We start from the raw sequence: 20276 nt of genomic DNA, 5'->3' as shown, positions 1-20276 counted from the left end.
GAAGTGTTTATAATATGTGTAAACTTCAGCCCCTCAATATATGGAATTTCCAGACTGGAGACAAACTGAGGACTGACTCTAAGTTTAAGCCATGCCTACGACAGCAGACTGATGGGGTCAGAAATATTGCACCAAGGTCAAGGCAACTCCCTTAGATATCATCATCTTCAGTTAATTCAGGGTACAGTGAGCTGCTTATTCTCACTGATGAGTGACCATGTTCCCTGTGTGCTTGGACCTGCTCTGTACCTCTGTTCCATTCCCCCTCTTTTTGGCAAGAGCAGAGTGGAGGAGGAGAGAGACATGGCAGCAGGCTGAATACTGGTTGCATTGCCTTTCATCTCCAGCAGCCTTGCCCCCACCCCATCAGGAATGCTAGGTCTGGGCCCATTTTAGGTGTTTTTGTCATCATCCTTAGGGAAGCAAATTTAACTTTGCCTACATTTCTGAGAAGGTTTGTACAAGTGCTGAATGGGCTGATAATTTTTGCAGGCTGTTCTCTGCCCTGGTTGCCGTTTTGGAGTTCTGCATTACTTTCGAGCCTCTGTGGGGGGAGTATTTAAGACAAGCTAGATACAATCTGGGATTTCCTGTTTGTAGGAAATGTTGATATTCCAAAATTCGGATTTCTTTCTGATTTAAAACCAGCCTAAATGTTCTAAAATTTCCCAGGAAACATTTCTTCTAGTGAGATCACTGAATTTAAGTACCCATGTGCTTCCTTGGGTGGTGCATTTATAAGGTAACTAAATTCCTTAAAAATTTGACCCAATGAGAGGGAGACCATCCTGTCCAAAAGCAAATGGGATCAGAAATGCAAGTGCTCTCTCCCTGTGTTTAGGATAGGATATGCAAAGAGAGCAGTGACTGCCCTCCAGAGTTTTTCTGACAGCTCAGCAGCTGGAGTTGTATTTGTAGACATGTTTGAGCATGCAGACTGTGGTGTTGAAAGAAAGCACTTCAGCCCTTCAAAATTGAGACTGTGCTTCAGTGTATTTCTGAGCCGGTGCTGGTGCTTTATTTTGATGCACAAATTGCATCTGAAAATCTGTCCTTCAGGGACTCATTCATCTACTCCAAGCGTAGGATACAGGGGGAGTGTAATCTGTCTCATGCTGAAGTCCCCATGGTGCTAGCACAGCACTTCTCGAAGTGGTGGAAGAATTCTGTCACAAAGAAGGAAAGGCAAAATCTGATAATACTTTCCACACTTAACCTCCTCTTTCACATTGTAAAGCTGACCAAATAGGAGGATGGTCTTTAGGGGATATGAATGAAAAAACTATGAAAAAGGCCATTAGTTGCCTTTAGAAAATCATTAAAGCAAATGGTGTGGATCAATAGACTCATTTGGAAAGGAAAAAACAATCATTATCTCAGTAAAGTACTGGAAACAAGACACATCTCTCTATCTGAGTATAAAAAGCAGTAATATAGTTTAGTATTATCATGACAGTCCTGTAACTCTTCTGTTAGTTCTTGAATACAGCCAAATCTGACTTTGGAAGACAATCTGAGACTTGCTTATATAAATTACTTTCAAAAATAAGTGATACCCTGTAAGGTTAAGGTTCAAAGTCACTGGCTAGTGATGATTGTTTTTTTATCTTCCTTGGAAATGTACATTTTGTTAAAAAGTCAAGATGTTTGCCATTAGGAAACATTGTGTAAGAAAGGTTTTGGTCAGCTTTTCTCTTAAATATTCAAGACTGAAAGCATTTCTGTAGAGTCTCTGAAGATATTTTTCTATGATTTTATTGTGATGAATTAAACTGAGATGAACTTAGGGTCTTCCTCCTCCCATCTGTCCTCTCTGCTGCTTGTAAGAGGAGGTGCAGCACCCAATCTTGCCCGAGTTTTCCTGTAGCTTCTGGGACTTCAGGTGACCTCTACCTGCAGCTGGGGCACTTTTTGGTAAAAGCTTTTTTGAGAGAGATGAGAACCTGGCGGTTTTTGTGTTGCATTGCATTGCTGAAGAGGTGTTAAAGACAACTGGAGTTTTGTTTAGTTTAATACCAGGGGATCAAGCTTGGGAAGTAGTAGTGTTGTTCTTCCTGATGCAATTCAAAGTCCCATGAAAAAGTGATGTCTGCTTTTGGCTGCCGAGCCCAACTGGTGGGCATCATTTGCTAGAAAAGTCTTATTGCTGGTAAGAAAATTGGAGCTAACAGGCAGCTGAAACAAAGAAAACCAGAGCATCATTTAGATACAGAAAATTATGCTTCATTTAAGGGTGAACCAAAACAAGTAAACCTGCTGTGACTCATCCAAAATTTTGGATGAAGAACATTTTTTATTTTCCAGGAATTACACCACCTAGGAACTGTAAAACTGACACACTGAGTAGCTGAAGAGAAATCTGCTTCTAATAAACCATGCCTTGCCAGACAGAGGTTTAAGAACATTAAAAAAAAAGTCTGAACAAGCACAAGGATCATATGTAGGGGCAGAATCACTGCTGTGCTTGGAGTGAAGGGAGTGGAGTTGATTATCAGCATCTTCCCAGTAGGCAGAGAGCAGATATAGCTCGCTGGAGAGGATGTGGCAGGAGCATGCTGCGTTTTGGCTCTGTTCGCTGGCAAGGAGTCCATCAGAGAGCAGTGCCAAGCCCAGCTTAGGCACAGCAGAAGCTATATCTTACTGTCTTCTGTGCAATATTAACCTTCTAAGGCAGGAAATGCATGCACTGAGGGGAAGATAGGCTGGGAGCTGGGATTCTTCAGTCTTCATTGACAACTGCTCTTACTCAGCTCCGTCACCATAAGCTCGCCCATCACTACATTACTGATACAGCTGCTTTGAACTTCCCAGGGACGCTATTCACGTGGAGTACTTAAGTTTATGAAGCAGACTGTCTCTTTCTGATACATGTGGCCAATTGTTCAGAACCTGATAATCATTATACTGTGCAGCACTTAAAAAAGTTCTCTACTTTCCAGGATGATGTGAGATTTTTCGTTGTGTACATTTCAGCGATGCTTTCAGATCGTGGGATGAGAGTGCCTTGGTCAAATACTTCTAGATTATCCAGAAGCGGGAAGTAGCTGAAATCTCAAAAGAATATCTTGTCTCCAGCTAATGTTGTAGACTCAGGTGCTGCAGAGGGTGGCCTCAGAAGGGCACCAGCACTGTTAGATGTTTATCTGAACTGAGCTTGAACTCACAAACTCTGGAAGTTCCCCCATGCCTGTTTCCTAAGAAGAGCCTGATCTTTGCAGCTCTTTCTCACAGGAGCACTGTGGGTTTGGAGCTGTTCAGTCTTTGGCCTGACTCTCACTTTCACTAAAGTCCTTTTGCACAGTTCAGGCATTCTGCTTCAGGGATCTTAAAATGAGACTAGATGACATTTAATAGCATAAATGAGAAACAGGTCCCTTAAAAAAAAAAAAGTGAAATTGGCCTTCCCTAAATTGTTGAGTGCTGACCTTGAAAAAGCCCTTAAAGTCTCTGCAGGCAGACTGAAATGTTTTTAGGAGAACAGATACCCCAAACTGCAAGAGATTACCTGAGGCAAGTGAGGTTTTGGGTATTTTTATTTTTTAAGAGAAAATTATTTTCCATTACACTTGGTACCCACATGTCTGTCTTAAAGCACTATTTATTTGTCGCAGAACTTCAGAAGTGCTGGTGTAATTTTCTCAACCTTTAGGATTTTTTTTTAAATTTACTAGTTTTAAACATTTTGATATACTCTGGTTATGTGAAACTTCTTTTTTTTTAATGTGGAAGGCAATGTTTAAATATGTTTTGAGAAGGGGGGGAGGCAAGAAAAGCTGTCATCCATCAACTGGTATTAAGTCCAACTTTGAAAGTTTGATACAAACTGAATCTGACTGTTAGTGCAGACATGATACAAATTAGCTGTGACTTTATGATACCAGCTGTTTCTCTGCAGGGTAAAAGGGCACATAACTAGAATAGCATCTTTTGTTGAAAGCAGTGTTTCCCTTTGTTAAATGTGGGAGCCTCAGGCAAAAAATCATAGTCCTTAGTTTATGTGACATGTGCAGTCTGCAACATGTTCATAGAGCTCAGGGGGCTTTTTACTGATGTTTTTTCAAAGACAGGGTTATCATAAGTGTTCTATTTTCACTAGTTTTATCACTGAAAGACAAATCTCTGTCATGTTTTTGCCTTGTGTTAAAACTGAGGATAATCTAAGCACCATTTTCCTTACAAGTACAAAGAAAATACTGAACAGCAAATCCTGAGAAAAGTCTGCAAAAAAGAAGTCACAAATCTCAAAGTAAAATTTAATTTCATTAATTATTTTTATTAATTGATTCCCTCCAGTTATTTTTTTCTTACCAGAATTTTCAGAAGTTTTTATTCCATACAAACTAAGTCTACGTAGTCTTTAACAAACTAACAATCAGCGTTAACTGAGTATAGTATATTGAGGCAGCAGATTAGTCCTGACACAGATGCAGGGACACCAGAGCCAGCTCTCTGCAGTCACATCGTGGGTCTTGACTCATTTCTGGTACTAGGTTGCTGTGCACAGCTTCCATACTGTGTCCAGCATCTGAGCGAGGAGGATGCCAGGAGACTAGGGGATGGAAACGCAGAGTTGACGCACCTGAGGAGCTTTGCGTGGAGGCAACCGGGGGTTCCCTTGTTACCAGAGCTCATAAAGCCTACTTGTAAACTGCAATGGCTCTGAGCAAAGCTATTTGGGTGACTTTATATCTCTGTACATCTGCTTCCCTGCTGTTTATCTGTATGACCTTAGCGTATCCCCCAACTACCTCAGGCAACCTGAAGTTGGCTGTAGTGTGTACCTGAACTGAAACAATGTGACTTATTAAGCAATCAAATTAATCTTACTTCTGCCACTTGACTAAGAGCCAGTAAGATTTTAAAATTTATTACTACAGATAACAGACATACTCCATTTGAATGAATCAGGAAAGGGGCTGTATTACAAATGGAGTTTTGTTACCAGTATACTAGTGTCTAACTAGAGTACTACAAGGAACAACATTTAGGCTGGAACAACTGAAATAAGCAAAATTTAGGCTGAATATCTTATAAAATTTCTTAGATTAATGGTTATCAGTGCTGGTGCTAAAATGAAAAAGAAAGCATCTCAAAAGAGGTACATTTCAGAACAGGATTTTTTTTTTTTTAAGGGGTCATGCAGTAACTTTAGGACTATGAGCAGTGTGAAGGGCATTGCTCCTCCCAAATTTTAAGTGGTACTCCACAAAGGAAGGATGCCACTGCTAAGGTGAAGGTGGGGAACTTCTCTGCAGAGCATAACTTCTACTTCAGACAGATGGAAGTTAGAACAACTTGATGATATTTTGGCCATGGCAGAGGTTATCACATGAGTCCTGCGTGTCTTTCTAAATGCAGTAGCGAAGCCTCTATATAAGCCACTATGTGAGATGGTAGAGCAGACAAACTGAAATCCTACTGAAGATGTAAGCAAGAAAAAATATGTGGATGTAGAATTGTAGCAGGAATATGAGTAAAAGGGCAGAGTTAAGAGTATTGAAAATTACTAACTTCTGCTCATAAACTTCTTGGAGTAAATTTAAAAAATAAATACTTTTCAAAAGGAGAGTTTAGGATGTAATAGCTGTTGTGTCTTTCATATATTGCTGGTGATAATATGAAGCACAAAATAGAAAATTCCAAGCACTAATAAATAGGTCTTGGCCATTTCTATTGCAAATATGCAATTTTACTATCTAGCATCTGTTTCTGAAATTATGTGTAAGTATTTACCTAAAATGTTTTACCATGATAGTCTAAGTGACTAGAGAACATCTTGTTTTCATGAATGTGTAGAGTGGTATGTCAACAAACAAAGGTCCATACATGACATTCGATGAACAAAATCCAACCACAAGAAGTTCTACATTCTGAATTGATTTTTTTGATGATGTAAAAATCCCCTTGGCTACCTTTATGGTTATGGTTATATCCCTGCAAACCTGGAGTATCTCCAAAGAGAGCTTGATATATCCCTTCCATTCATGCAACCAGGCTGAATATGGGTGCACAGGGCTGGTTATAGATCCAATCAAAGTAAAAATGTGCAGGAGGTGCTGGAGAACATGTTTATCACTAATGTGCAGTAACCATCAAGAGGAAAAAGATCACATGGAAAACTTAAACCTCAGCATTGTAGGAAGGAAATGATGGGCTATCAAATGTATGATAGCTGCAGAAGCCATCATCACAGTTGAATTTTACAGCCATGATCTCAGAACCATCATAGCCTCTTGCAATATCATATTCAGAACATCTCATAATAACTTCAATAAGAGAAGGGATGCTAGCCCTCAAATCCCAGAATTTAAATTAATCTTTTTATTCTCTAAAAGTACATTACTTGTAATGAAAATTACATTTTTCCTCATTTTGTATTCTAAACTGTTGAGTTGTATTGTTCTGAACGTCAGTCAAGTTGCCATATTCCTCTCCAAGACGGTTACATTCAGTGGTGAAATGGCGTTGGCTCCTTTGGGTATTTGGGAGAGAGCAGACAATGTATTACCCTCAGCTGGACCAGATGCTTCATGTCCTCTGAGGGGAGAGGAATTTGCACAGTGATTGGGTTACGGTCAGGTACCTGGGTACCATTTCAAGAACTCAGGGAGGCCTGGGACTGCTGGAGAGAACTCTCTTCATCCACGTGGCAGATAGGAGGGTAGTCCTCATGTTGAGTTGCTCTGGGATTTATGGTTTATTATAAGCAAAGTCCCTTTACTTTAAGTGCCCGCTGTTTTGTAGATGCTAATCATGCAAAATGACTCACTGCGTGTTTCATGCTGTTACCCCTCTGGCTGGCTCACTGCTACCCTCATATTCCTTTGCGTCTCAACTTAATTAACTCATAAGGGTCAGCAACTGTTTACTTTTTATGGTTATTTAGTACCACACTCTGTGACTTGTCTCTTTGGAAGACTGCAGGCAAAAACTCTATTCTGTGTGAGTAAAAGGGGCAAAATTTGACCTTTAAAATGAATAAATATTAAGGACTCGCTTCTGTCAGACACTGGCACACTGAACATTAGGTTAGTCTTTATATAGTTGTGTTGATTATACGGGTTCTTTTCTTTTTCCCTCTTTTTCTTTCTTTCCATCTCTTCCTTTCAATTTTCTTTCTTTGTTTACTTCCGTCCACCTAAGGCAAAGCGAAGATCTATAAGCAATGATCTTGTTCAAAGTATGGAAACCAGCTCCAAAACCAACCACATCTAACCTTGCTTCAGTTTTAAAACCTTGTTTGAGGGAGCCAGAATCCCTTTACTTAAATGACTTAATTTTCAAGCAGTATGAACCATGCAACTACTGCACAAGCTCTGGCTAGAATATATTGTACATATGTTTGTTCTTTAGGCAGTAAGAAGAGAATACAGAACTGGAGGTCATTTGAGTTACAACTACTTCGGGGGATTTTTTTTTTTTAAAACATTCCTTCTAACAAATGCAGTTTAAATGGGTTTGTTTATATGCTGTGGAATTGGAAAGGCCCAAACTAACCAGGCTTTACACAATGTGGCCTTCTTCCAAATTAATCTAAAATATTTTAATCCCTCTGGAGTTTCTTTATCCTCTGCATCTGTGCTATAGTGGAGACACATTTTTAACATTTCTTTGAGGAAAATTACCTTTCTTTCCCTCCAACTGTACTCAGCAAGGTCAATGGAGCACTGTTATATGCTATTTAAACATCTGAGATTCATCATATATCTGCACAACAGAAAGAATCATCATAAAAAGTCTAATGAATCCCGACTGCTAGCCAAGCAAGGGAGTCCCCTTACGGATACTGGGTATTAGAAACAAAGAATACATGCAAAATACAGTTTTTGCACTTTAGCTTTATACAGCTAAGAATTAAACAGCCCCTTAAGAAGGGGACAGGGAACATTTGTGACCCCCAGAACAGTTTGGGCAAGTCACACTCTGAGCCAAATTCTGAAGTCGTTGTCATGGGCCAAGATGGTTGCTGGGTCTGCCTGGGAGTAAAGGGCCTGCTTGCCCTGTGGGACCAGACAGGGCCTGAGTGGGAGTCTGGAGGGGCTTCAGGCTCCTGGGGAAGGAGTTGCTCTGAGTCATGGTCAAGCTCCAGAGCTGGCTATCTCAGCCTCTGGCTGTGTTCCTATACTTGGTTTTAAGGCCTTCTTGTTTTCTAGTTCTGTAGCCAGTTTATGGGACTGAACTCATTTTACTACTCAGGAACTGGAATACTGAGGGAGGCCTAGGTGGTATTTTTTTCTATTTGAATTTTTATAAAATTGTTTTCCAGGCGTTTCAAAAGCCAGTGCTCCTCCTTCAGCTGCCTGTAGTTCCAGTCAGTCTGAAATGGCCACAGAGAGCAGATACAACTCTGATCTTTTGGAGGTTTTATCTGTTATAGGAGGCATTTTTATCTGAAATGCTGTTCTGTAACTGTTACGCTGTTATAGATGACACCAGGGGTGTTTTAATACCAGAGTTTATTCTAGACTCATTCTTCCTTTGAATACTGCTAGGTCATGAAGTTCAGATAGCTTTAACAAAGTTCAAATGAACATTTGAACATCTGAAGGAAAAATGATATGCCGAAGGCTTCTGTTCTCTGATGGCACAGGGTTTTACCACAGTTTTGTTTTTTTTTGTCATCACTGAAGTCCTGCAGGGGCTGCAAAGAAATGAGCTTCTCTGTCAGCCGCTCCAGGCTGGTGTTGGTCTTGTCCTTAATCCTGGTGTGCTCCGCTTTTCTCAACCATAACGTGCAGGTAATGGTGCTGGTCTCCCGCACAAGGGGCTGCAGGGCATGGGTTGTGAGGTGGCATGCCGAGATAATGATGGCCGGAATGAAATCATCCACTGAGATCAATCACCCCAGGCTGTCCCTGCTTTTGAATCAAGAACCATACCTACTCCAAACACACTTTCCCCGTCTTCTCATGTAGTCAGAAGTATTTTGGGACCATTGCAAGCCATACAGTAATGGAATAAATTCCAAGTGCAGCAGGAGACCACATCGGAGGGAAAACTCATTAAATGCCAAGGGCATTTCTTTCACTTTTCTTACTGGGACTGGAAAATATTCCCTAAATAATACATCTGGATGTAGAGGAGTAGAGAGGGAAAAGATGAAAAACAGTCCTTTAAATTCAGTAGGAGCCTACTTTAATGGCTTGTTTAATCTGCCAGCTGGCACAGCGTTGACTTCTTGCTACGCATACTTTAAGGAGACCTATGTAGTTCTTGGAACCTAGTTCATATTAAGTTGTAGAAACTTGAATATTAATAAATTGGCAGGACTGCTTTTTGGTACTTAATAGAAATCAAGAAACTGCTTAGTCATCTCCAAAGATATTTCTGCATCCTTTTTAATGTAAATACCAAAATAATATGGACTTAAAGCAGTAGCAAAGATAGTAAAAATTCAGATCTGTTCACAACAGCGTGCCCTCTCTGAAGTATGCGCACGTTCTTCAGACTTTGCAATCACATATATTCCCTATACAACACTTTGCTTTGGGCAGAGTTTTTCTAATGTCATTTGTGACACCATTTTGTTTGAAAGAAGTACATAATGAGTTTCTCTTCTCCAACGCTCCTTGGCCAGCAGAAGAACTGGTGCCATCTTTATGTGTTTTTTTTTATTTGAGGTGTCTTGCAAGTGGTACCACTTAATAGGTACTCTAGGGTATATTGCACATGTATTTTATATGACTGTAACGGTTCATGCTTTTGGTTTTTACCTGGTTTTGTGTGAAGGTATATGGGTGCAACCGAGTGCAAACTTGGAAGTGCAGTGTCAGCTATATAACTAACTTTTATACTTTCTGTTCCTAAAAAGTTAGGCTAGATCAAGAAGCACGTCTTCTGTTTTCAATTACTTTCAGCATTGGAAAAGCAAAGGAGAAAAGATTTAACTGCAGACCAACCTGTCTTTTATATTTAGGGAATCCTTTAATATATCTGAAGTGACACTTGTCAGTATTTACAAGTTGTAAAGGTTTGATTTGGTGCAGGTAAGCACTGAAAAATCTGGCTAGTTTACTCATGTTTGTTCATGAATTTCAGATCTGCTTTTATTTTCTTTGTTCACCTTAAGGGTGCAAGCTATTTTCAGGATTTTTATATGGGGTATGGATTTTAAAAATCCTCCAAGTTTGCAAGCATTATGATCTGGGATTTTAGTTTGATCCTTCTCTGTGCATCTTTTCCAGAGTCTATTTTTTTTCAGACTTTTCCCATTCTTACCTCTGTTCCCTTGCCTTCCTAGTGCTTTTTTTCCACATATGTAATAGGGTATCCTTGCACAGGTTGTCTCTCTAGTTGTAGTCCACTCCTGTAGGGTGATCAGATCTGGTGAGTTGTGAAGCATTCACCATCAGGAGACCTCAGTGCATACATGCCAGTCATAAGTGCAATTATTTCTGCTTTCGTCATTTTGAAGAAGGCATAAGATTTGAAGGCTGAGTTCAACAAGGTTTTTTTCCAGCTAGTCCATAAGTAAAGATGAGGTGACTGAGTTACGAAAAACAACTTGCTTAGTAAACAGAGGCTGCTTTCCTATTTGTAGAGCATTTACAAACAGATTGGAAGTTGTTCTTCCTTCCCTCCTCTTCCACCTTTGTATTTCTGCTTTTGGCCAACACTTTGTACACATACAATGCTGCTCTGTGGGTTGACTGTGAAAAATGTGCCTCCAGTGCCGAGAACTTAAGACTGTGACCAGCCATGCATTCTCTGTGTCTCCTTCTGAGCTGGGTGGAGCTAACGCTGCAAGCAGGGAGGCTGGAGGAGACCCCATAGAGGTTTTGGATCCTTAGGGAAGAGGACTTAAGGAAAGGTAGCAGACAATGCGCAGTACAGAGATTTTTTTTTTTTCGATTTATTTTTTGAAGGAAAATTAAACATTTTCTTTTCTGGACCACACAGACATTGTCTGAGGCACTGTTCCTAAAAAAATTAAACAACTGTAAAATTTATTGGCTTGATACAGTGCTCAAGTGTAACTTTCCTTTGTCCGATTAATATAAAGTAAGTGTGTATGTCTGTGTGCTCTCAGTATTAGGTGCACAGGATTCTGTACAGCCACACCTGTCTTGTTGAATTGCCCCTGAGCCAGGCTCTGTTGAAAGCTTTGGCGATGCTGTTCCCCTGCAAGGTGAAGCATTGCACAGTCACATACAACATTACTGGTGTACTAATGCATTGCTGTCGTGGTATTTGCTGGCAATAAATGTTTGTGCCTGAATGTCTAGGTAGCACTCAGATTGTTGTCAAGATTATTAAACAGCTTCTCTGTGTGAGTCTCCTGATGGGAGCTGGCAATATCATAATCCTGCTGTGTCAGGTTTTGTGCTGGCTCATGCACAGCATGTGAGTGTGTCATCTTGCCTATAGATTTTTGTTGTAACAAAGTATCACTGCTCTTGGGTCTTCTGTTTTGGTGACATTGTTGTGTTAGTGTTTCCTTGCTTTCAGCTAAACTCGGCATAAAGTAGGGTCTATGATGTAAACTTCAAATATGGCAAATGGTTTGAGGGGCACCTATTTTGCGGTAACCTGTTTGAGTTGTCCTTTCAAAAGGCTTTGCATTTTTGCTGCTGTGCTTTAACTCTTTAAAGCTAGCACTGACCCCATGCTTCAGTTTTCAACCAAAATGATGCAGGATTGCTCCTCGTTAGGGATAAATTGATATAGCTACCTGGCAGGAAACAATCTGTGTTTCATTTATAAAGATGACTTTAAAAGTGTGTGCTGGAAAAACCCAGTAGAAATTTCTGCAGCTGGATCCATTCCTGGTGGAATTCCACAGATTTCCATGATGGTCTGCAGTTGAGTAACTGGACTTTCAGTTGCAATGTATTTATCACGGTGACATGCATTGTGTCTGTCCAAAGCAAGTGTACAGGTACCAGGATGGAAGATGAATTAATTAAAGTTCAAGAGCAACAGGCAAGACCTTAAAAACTTATTCATTTCTTCTGAGGAACTGGTTGGATTCAAGATACTTAGTGTCTCTTAGGGCACAACTAGTAAGATCAGCGAACCAAAGAACCTTAGGGGTGTTTTTTTTTGTAGTATTTCTTTTTTCTTTGAAAATGTAGGGAAGATGACTAAAACTTGGCATTGTTGCTTATTGCTGGTTCAAGAGAGCAAGCAACAGAGATGCCTCCAATCTCACTGGAGTTTATGATGCTCAGCACTAGGCAGAGCTGGATCCTAGGGCTGCATGTTTTAACAGGAAAAGAGAGAGAGTTGAAAATACAAAAACAAGGCCACAGTAAACTGGCTGTATTGTATCTTCATATTATTTTCTATTCCTTTTTTATGACTGACTATGTAGCTTAATATATCATGATTTTGTATTTTGAAATGCGTTCCAGAAAACGTGTGGAGTTTTAAGTCTGGCTGAGTGAATGTTGCTGTTGGAACCTTACCTTAGACTTGCTTGAACATTTTATTATTTTTAACAGCATTACCTTAACTTTTTAATTCAGGAACTGAGAGATGCAGAGAAAGAGTGTGAAGAGAGTGCTAAAACATTCATAAAACCTACTTGGACACAAATAAGTTCAAACAACCTATTGTTGAAATATTGCATGTGAGCATGAAGGTCAACAGAGGTGGTGGAAGGGTAGAACAAGAGGGGAGCACCAGATGAGAGGGATGGGAGTAGAGTAACAGGAGGCAGAGAGGTAGATACTTCCTGTCCTTACTAGTTGCTGGCCCTGATCAGCTCCTTGTCTTGAGGGGGAAAACCCTTCTCTTTAGTGGAGATGCAAGTATGGAGAGCTGCACCGCTACTGCTGGCTTCCTTGACAGTTCTGGTGCAGAAGAAATGCTCCTGTGCTTGGACAGAGCAACATCTTCCCTGGCCGACGCCTGCCCTGCTCCTAGCCCAGACCCTCTGCCTGCTGCCAGAGCTGTGACTGCTGCTCCCAGTGTGAGCCTTTCCTTGTCATGATGGACACCAGACTGCCCCGTCTTGTGTCGCTCCTGCCTGCATCATTGGGTAACTAACTCCACAAGGCAAGAGCCCCCAGCATGCTTTCTGCTCCTGTGGCTTGTCCTGCTTCACACCACTGTGGTGGTACCTCACCATGCGGGCTTGTTGTGGCTTTGCACATCAAGAAGGGACTAACAGCATCACAGTGATTAGCACTCGGTGCATGGTCATCAGCTCCTGCAGGCATTTCTGTCCCCAGCTGCACCTCCACTGCAGCTAGCTCCAGTGCAGGGTCAGGCTCTGCCCCTCTCCGAGGTGATTGCTGTCCCAGCTGACACTTGTGGCACTACATGTCTGTCCTGATGCACGCTCCACTGAGCACACTTTCAGCTATGTTGTTTCCCTCAGAGAGGAGGCGGCTGTCAGGATCAGGACACACGGTGCATCTGTGATGTCTGCCAGCTGAGCCAGCACGAGGCTCCCTCTCCAGAGGATGTGAAGTCAGATGAGAGAGAATTGACAAGAATAAGTATTTTTTCCTTTTCCCTGTGCCTTTAAAGGCACAAATTGAATGGCTATAATGTGGCAGTTTTATTTGTGTAGGCCAGAAACTGAAGACTGGCTTTTCTATAGTTGTGGCAGCTGCTTCTGCCTGTGTGATATTCTTTCCCATGCTCTGATATTTTTCTAATAGAAATCAATGGGAGAATTGACATTGCCATTTATAGGGCAAGAGGAAATGCATTCTCCTCTTCAATATGGCTTGGTCATCTGAGCTGGACCTAACGTTTCTTAGTGATGTTTGTCTGTTCTTTCCTATTATTAAGAAACACCAAGTTCCTGACTGGAAAGTGTTGGCATGGGCACTGGTTTTCTGCTCTTAGAGATTTCAGCGAGAGATGAAGCTGGCCAACAGCTGGGGCATTGCCTCAAGTTTCAACAGTCAGGCCGCAGATTTGTGACAAAGCGTACAGAAGTGCTAAATGCATGATGTGGGCATTCTTGTGATTAGATTAACGTGATGAAGCTGAAGATCTTTACTGGTAGAAGCAGATAAAAGACAAGGATAACTAGTGAATGATATCCCATGAGCCTGCTTCCCAGCGTTTGAATGCAGAAAACAAGTGAATGCAAGTCAGAGCTCATTTTGGGACTAGCACTTTTACAAACTATTTTGTGGACTATAAAATCCCTTAAATTTCAGTGTGTTTTGTCCTTTGAGATGGGGGCCTCATTGTCACTACCTGGGATATCATCACTTATGATTAAACAGTAGTAACTGGGAATGCAATTTTCAGCTGCCCTTTGTATCTGCAGCAAAGGGTAAGTATTTCCTCAGTGATAATGAGTAAAACCAATTTGTATCCCACAAGTAAGCATTGCAAAAGTAAAAGAAATTCTGCCTTTATGTGTGTGTGCACGAAGGTATGAGAGGACAAAATAGCCTATATTGGCATAATCTGAGATCACTCCAGTTTCTGACACGCAGGGTAAACTCACTGATCTTTTGTAGCATATATTAGATCAACTTGGCCTGTGAGGGTGGAATCCAGTCCTGATGGAAGTCTCTGGGAAGTCTGCCAGAGATTCCAACAGGACCAGGATTTCAACTCTAGTCTGCATATGAATAATATTTCAGTATCTTCTGATCTTTGGGGACAACATATTTGAAATACTTCAGAGGACACTTGAAGGGGAGAGTCAAGGGTCAATCCTTCTAACATGAGAACCAGTGGCTGTGCCAGCAGCTTCCAGCTATGTTTTATTTCTTGCTTTGTCTGCTAATGGGAAGTGATAGACAAATGTCACTGAGATCAGGGGTGGGACCAGTATATGCAAATCCAAATGTCAAGAGAAAGCTCTGCCTGGCCCTTATGTCAATGTGCAGTAGGAGAAACATGAGGAAGGAAGTGGGAGGAGTGGAAATGGCATACCTGCACTCAGCCTGCCCAAGGGAATAAAGACAAATGGGGACTTTCCATTGCAACTGACTGGCTCTGAGATGGTAGGTCCTACTGCTGCATGCTTAGAAGTGTATTGCAGTGTTAGCAGCACCATGCTAGATGTTTGCTAACACCTCTGGGATGGTGCAGCTCTGTAATGTTCCTTCCCCAATGCTGAATTAGATCATGGATATGAGAGATGGACCTAAGCAGGTATTTAAAGCCATGGATCTTTTATTTGAAGACCCAAGGAGTGAACTCTGCAGAGCACCAGCTGGGGATCTATTCTGCATAATCACTATGTAGTTTTGCTCAGGATGCCACAGAGATGTTAACTAATGTGTTAATCAGGTTTAAAAATGCCCTACCAATGTACATAAGCTTTTTTTTACTCCTGTGAAAGACGAGATGGAAATTGTACCTTATGCCACAAGCAGAGATTTTAACAGAAGGGTTTTTTGACTTGTTGAAATTCTAGGTAATTCTCTGCATCCTTCTCATAGTGTCAGTGGTTTGGACATACACATGTAGTAGGAAGTTAAATGTTCTGAGAACAGAAATTGGGACTTTGAGAAACCTCTCAAGTTTGATTTTCTGATGCTAAGTAAGAACTGCATTTGGTTGGTTTGCAATTGTTGAATTTTCCTTGGATGTCCTAAGCATGGTCAGCCAAAACAAGGCACAGGCTAAATTGGAATAAACCTGTGTGTTCACATGACCTAATATGTTTATTTTGCTAAATGAGCTATTCTGTTTGGGAGGGAATAAAGCTGCTTGATGTGAGTACGTATGTGTGTATATATATGTGCAAGAGTTCATTATCTGCAGTCAACATGAATACTTGGCGAAGTTTACAGTAACAATTGCAGATGTGGTTTTACATGAAAGCAATATTAAAACCAAATTTATGGAGGAAAGAAGAGCCTATTTAAACATAAGCTCTTTAGTATTGGTAATATACAATTGCCAGCAATATCCAACATCTCAGATTAAAGAAAGATCATGCATGAGGTGTGACAAAGGACAAATCAATCTGTTTAACTCCATCTTTTGACTTCAATGAAGTTGTGCCTGTTTCTGAAAGATCTGAGTGGCACTGAATGCTTCTAATGCAAAATTGAAAGGGGAGCAGGGAAAATAATTTCCAAATGTTTTCTGACGGATTTTCATAGAAAACAGATTTATTTGTTTTGACTGAAGATAGATTAAGGAACTCTTAATTTTCCCAGATATTGCTGTAGAATGCTTGCCATACCTGCATTTCATGGGTGCCAGATTAAACAAGTAACACTTGGGCAATGAGTGTTGCTTGCTGCTTGCTGAGTTGTTCTCAGCTGCAAAAGGGGCAATGAAGAGGTTCTGTTTTCACTTCTGAGGTGGAGGATGAAGAAAAAATGGGATACAGTAGATGTCATGGCATGTAGCCAGCTGAAGCAAAATATTCTTCGTGCTTCTCACTGACCAGCCCTTTACCAACATTTGAAAGTTCCACACCAGGGCTTTGGGACAACTGACATGGAGACAGATGGGAATATGGGATATTTGGATGTATGGGGTACAACTCACAAAGCTGCTTGCAGTCTCAGTTTATACCAAGCTTTAATGAGACATTTGATCCTTTTTGTGGGAGTATCAGAAAAAAAAAAGAACGAGGGTAATGACAGAATAACTAGATCTTGTGTTACCACCTGATCCTGCAATGAGGACAGATCAGAAGTCAGAGGTCCATCTGCATGCACGTAGAAAACCTTTGTGTAGTTGGACTTGGAAGTCTTCCCTTCACTATCCCTCTGTAGGAAAGGTTCAGAAAGAATTTCCCTTTATCACCTTTGTTCAGCTCTTCTCTGCAGCAGACATTTCTATTTGTACAACATGCCTTTTATAGTACTGATGTTACAGTTGCATCTAGTGGCTGGGACTGAACCCGGGGCCTGGTTGTGCTTTAGTCTTCTGCAAATGCACAGTGAGAAGAATTTGCAATTGGTGGAGATAACATAAGGGCTAAGAGGCACAAAATTGACTAAGGCTCAGTCCCTAAAGCCACAAAGTAAATCAGAGGTAGAACCAAGGAGGAAGTATCCCCAGTTGCTGGGTTCACCCCGAATGCTAGCACTGGGCCATGATATCTCATTGGCCTCCTTGCTCTGCACTGTGTTACTTGAGTTCTCCTGGAAATCCTGAAGCTGTTTCTCTTTGCACTGTTCCTGCCTCCTACTGCTCGGAATGAGGGAGGGAGGAAAGGAGAGAGGGAGAGGCTAGGAACTCGTCATGGTTTCTTTCATGAAGAAACCTGGTATTGTCCTTTTTACTACTCTAGCCCTTTTCTGTGCTTCCTATGAATCCCACAGAACTGGGGTCCTACAACAGTGCAGGATGGGTCTGTGCTGGTACCCCACCTCAGTCACCAGCGTGAGAGGCTCGTTGGGCGAAGGAAGGGGAGGTACCTGGTGCACAGTGCATGCAGATGTCTTTAGCTAGATAAGAAAGGAAATTTAGCAGAAAATCTCTTTTGTTACAAAGAAACCAAAGGCCAAATCCCCTTGCTCTCCTTCATGTGAATGAAGCTATGTTCTGCCCTCATTCTTTAATGAAGAATAGGCTAAACTGATGAGGGGGTCTGGCAAGAGCTCTGATCCATGCTCTCTTGCATGGGCAGCCATCACAGCTTACGATCTGCCTATCAGTTGTCTGAGAGAAGCTTGCCCTGGGCGTTCACAACACCGGAGCAGTGAGTGATCCCATGTTAAGGAAACAGGCATGACACTGGGGATCTTTGGGCCTGAAGGTCACCAAGAGGAAATCTGCAATTGCTTCATTGTACTGGGAGGGAAGCAAGACAGCACGTGCTTGCACAATGCTGTCACCAGGCGAGCCCTGTGCAATACACAGCCGTGCTGTGTTAGGGAATATGCTCTGGCTTGAAGTTTCTTGGCTCAACTAGGTTGAAGCTGGTGCAGAGGCTCGGCATAAACATTGCAGTCTGGGAGCTCATTCAGTGTAATGGAAAGGTGACTGGCAGGTCTTGAAAGACAGACATTGTTTGTTAAAGACCTGAGTAGCAGTTTGCATTTTCATTTGATTGTTACCAGTCTAGCTCATCTGTTTTTAAGGCCCCCTGGATGCTGAGTTGTCTCTGAAATCAGTGCTGGGAATAGGGTAAGGACTGTATTAAATCTGAGCCAGAGCAGGAGGTAATTGTGCTCTCCATACTGGAATTATACAGATATGTGTTTGTGTGTATATCTGCCTAGCCAATTTATTGTTTTCTTTGAAAGAGCATATTCCTGTTAATTGCTATTAAAATATTTTATCATATATTTACAATTACCTTGTGTTCCTCTGATTTTCCACCTTGATGAAAGCTTGAAAGAAGACAAAATTTTAAACTCTCTCATGGAATGAGACATAAAGGGGAGTGGGATTTACATGTGTGTGCTTTGTACCAGGAGTGATTAAATGTGGCTGTCCTTGAAGGAAGCACTTTTTTAGTGAGATAATGAAAAACTCAACGAATTTTAGCAACAAACCATAGTCACCTGAAGATCAAGGCACTCTGTGGAGACATGAAAAGGAGACAGAGGCAGACTGGTACTGCTTTTGAAATGGAGAGAGTTTTTGCAGGGAGATGGTATTTGCAGGGCTCATACTTTGCTATGATTCTGATTCGAGTGATGTGGCAATGCTGATAAATGTTGTAGGTAAGTTACTTTGCTTATCTGTCTTCTCTTAGTCTTTCTTAGCATGTTTTCAGGAAGACTACAGGGTTCATCAGACATCCCATTATCTAAAGGTTCTGTCTCAGAATCAAAAGAGAGAGGGACACTGAGAAGACCGTTGTATGTAAGGCTGTGGAAAATCTGAGGTCCTGAGCAAGGATTATCTTCAGTAGCTTCTGAGAGGTATTTTAAAAAAAAAAAAAAAAAAAAAAAAGCAAGGGCAAAAATCTTGTTAATATTCTTCCATAGGTCCCTCTTCTGAGTCTGGTGGTAGAATACTGAGAGTTCACTTCAGATTCTTTCAGCATTATTTCAGTTGTGTGAAGGTTGAAAAGATGCTGAGGGTCTTGTTTTGAGGTAGAAGCAACCAAATGATAATATATGTGGTCCACCCTTTCACAGTGTAAGAGCAGCCCATATTCCAGTAATTTGCATATGTGTGTGGATGTCAGGGGAATGGAACTGGTCAAATAGTTTCACATATCTACTTCTGTATACTAATATAGACACATATATTTCTACTTCTTTAAAATGTATTGATGACTTCTGGTTGAACTAGGTGAAAAACATACCTGTAAAGAATTCGGAGAAAAAAAAATGAGATATCAAAACGCTTTCCATCACACTTTGAAAACAAAAATTTTTATATTTAAAATAAAACGAAAGAATTTTTTTTTTTTGAGGTTGAACGAAACATTACTTTTGATTTGAAACATGTCTCTTAGGGACAGTTTCCTCTTTTCAGAAAAATGAAACTTTTTTTTGGTGTGGCACCAAATTATTACAAATGCATAACAGGAAAAAAAAAAAAGATGCAATAAAAGAGTAAAAAAAAAAAATTTCTTTGCACATCTGGGAAGGTCACACAGAGGGACATTTTCACATTTGGCTTTGAAGGCAAGCCCTGGAGTGGAACTTCGTGGAATGTTACGTTTTGGCCCAGGATGTTTTCACTTGTGAACAATTTTCATTTTAAAAGAAGAAACATCAAAATGTGCACGCTCCCAAAAATGGTTTGTAGAAAACCCTTCAAATAATTAGTACCTTCATCTATAAGGAAAGCAATTTTTGAATCTTCTGAGAGGCAAGAACACTCTGAGAAACTCTGATTTTATGCTCTCTTTTTGCAGAAATAGGAAATGTTTTTAGAGAGATTGATGAAGTTATTGCCTAGTAGTTTTCAGAGGCTGAAATATAACAAATCATTTTGGGAAAGACAGCGAACAGCACTGAATAGCTGACTTCTTCAAGTGGACCTTCTAGCTGATGACTCATTTTCTTGCACTGATATAGCTTTGCTAACTAAAGGTCGTACTGTTGACCTGACCTCCATTTCCCAAGTGCCTTCCTAATTTTTGAAAAAGGGATTTGGCTTGCAAGTCATCTGAATACCATAGACCTCAGTCCTTTGCAAGGAGACACTGTACTCTTATAAAACCTAGACATCCTCCCAAGATGTCCATCCATCTGATCTTCATCGAACAACAGAAAAGCACCCTGTAGATGGAGAAAGGTTTCTGCATCAGGGAACTTCTCCCGACTGCTGTACAATCTCCTCTATGCTCCTGGGCAGGAAAGAGGGGAGGAAGAACAGAAATAGTTCTGAGTTGTTATTATTATCTTCCTCAGCCTTCCTCATGAGGAAGAGAGCTTTAGCTTTTGGAGTTGAGAGGTGATGCTGAGGACCATGTAGGAAGGGAA

The 20276-nt window shown here is 40.9% G+C and overlaps 1 protein-coding gene across 6 annotated transcripts in view; it reads left to right on the top strand.

The window, feature by feature from the left end:
* The window catches only part of CALD1 (caldesmon 1), a 202147-nt gene that overhangs the window by 80023 nt on the left and 101848 nt on the right, over positions 1-20276 (top strand). Inside the window, exon 1 of one of the 6 annotated variants that reach the window (XM_068400506.1) lies at positions 14901-14921. The exons of the other annotated variants lie outside the window; for them this stretch is intronic. The gene's annotated coding sequence lies outside the window, so the exon portion shown is untranslated. Of the gene's footprint in view, positions 1-14900; positions 14922-20276 lie in introns of those variants that run through there. 6 annotated transcript variants of the gene reach the window in all.

The sequence above is a fragment of the Nyctibius grandis genome, chromosome 5 (genome assembly GCF_013368605.1).
Source record: "Nyctibius grandis isolate bNycGra1 chromosome 5, bNycGra1.pri, whole genome shotgun sequence".
NCBI lineage: Eukaryota > Metazoa > Chordata > Aves > Nyctibiiformes > Nyctibiidae > Nyctibius > Nyctibius grandis.
The sequence above is the reverse complement of the archived record's forward strand: the minus strand, read 5'-3'. Positions and strand labels throughout refer to the sequence as shown.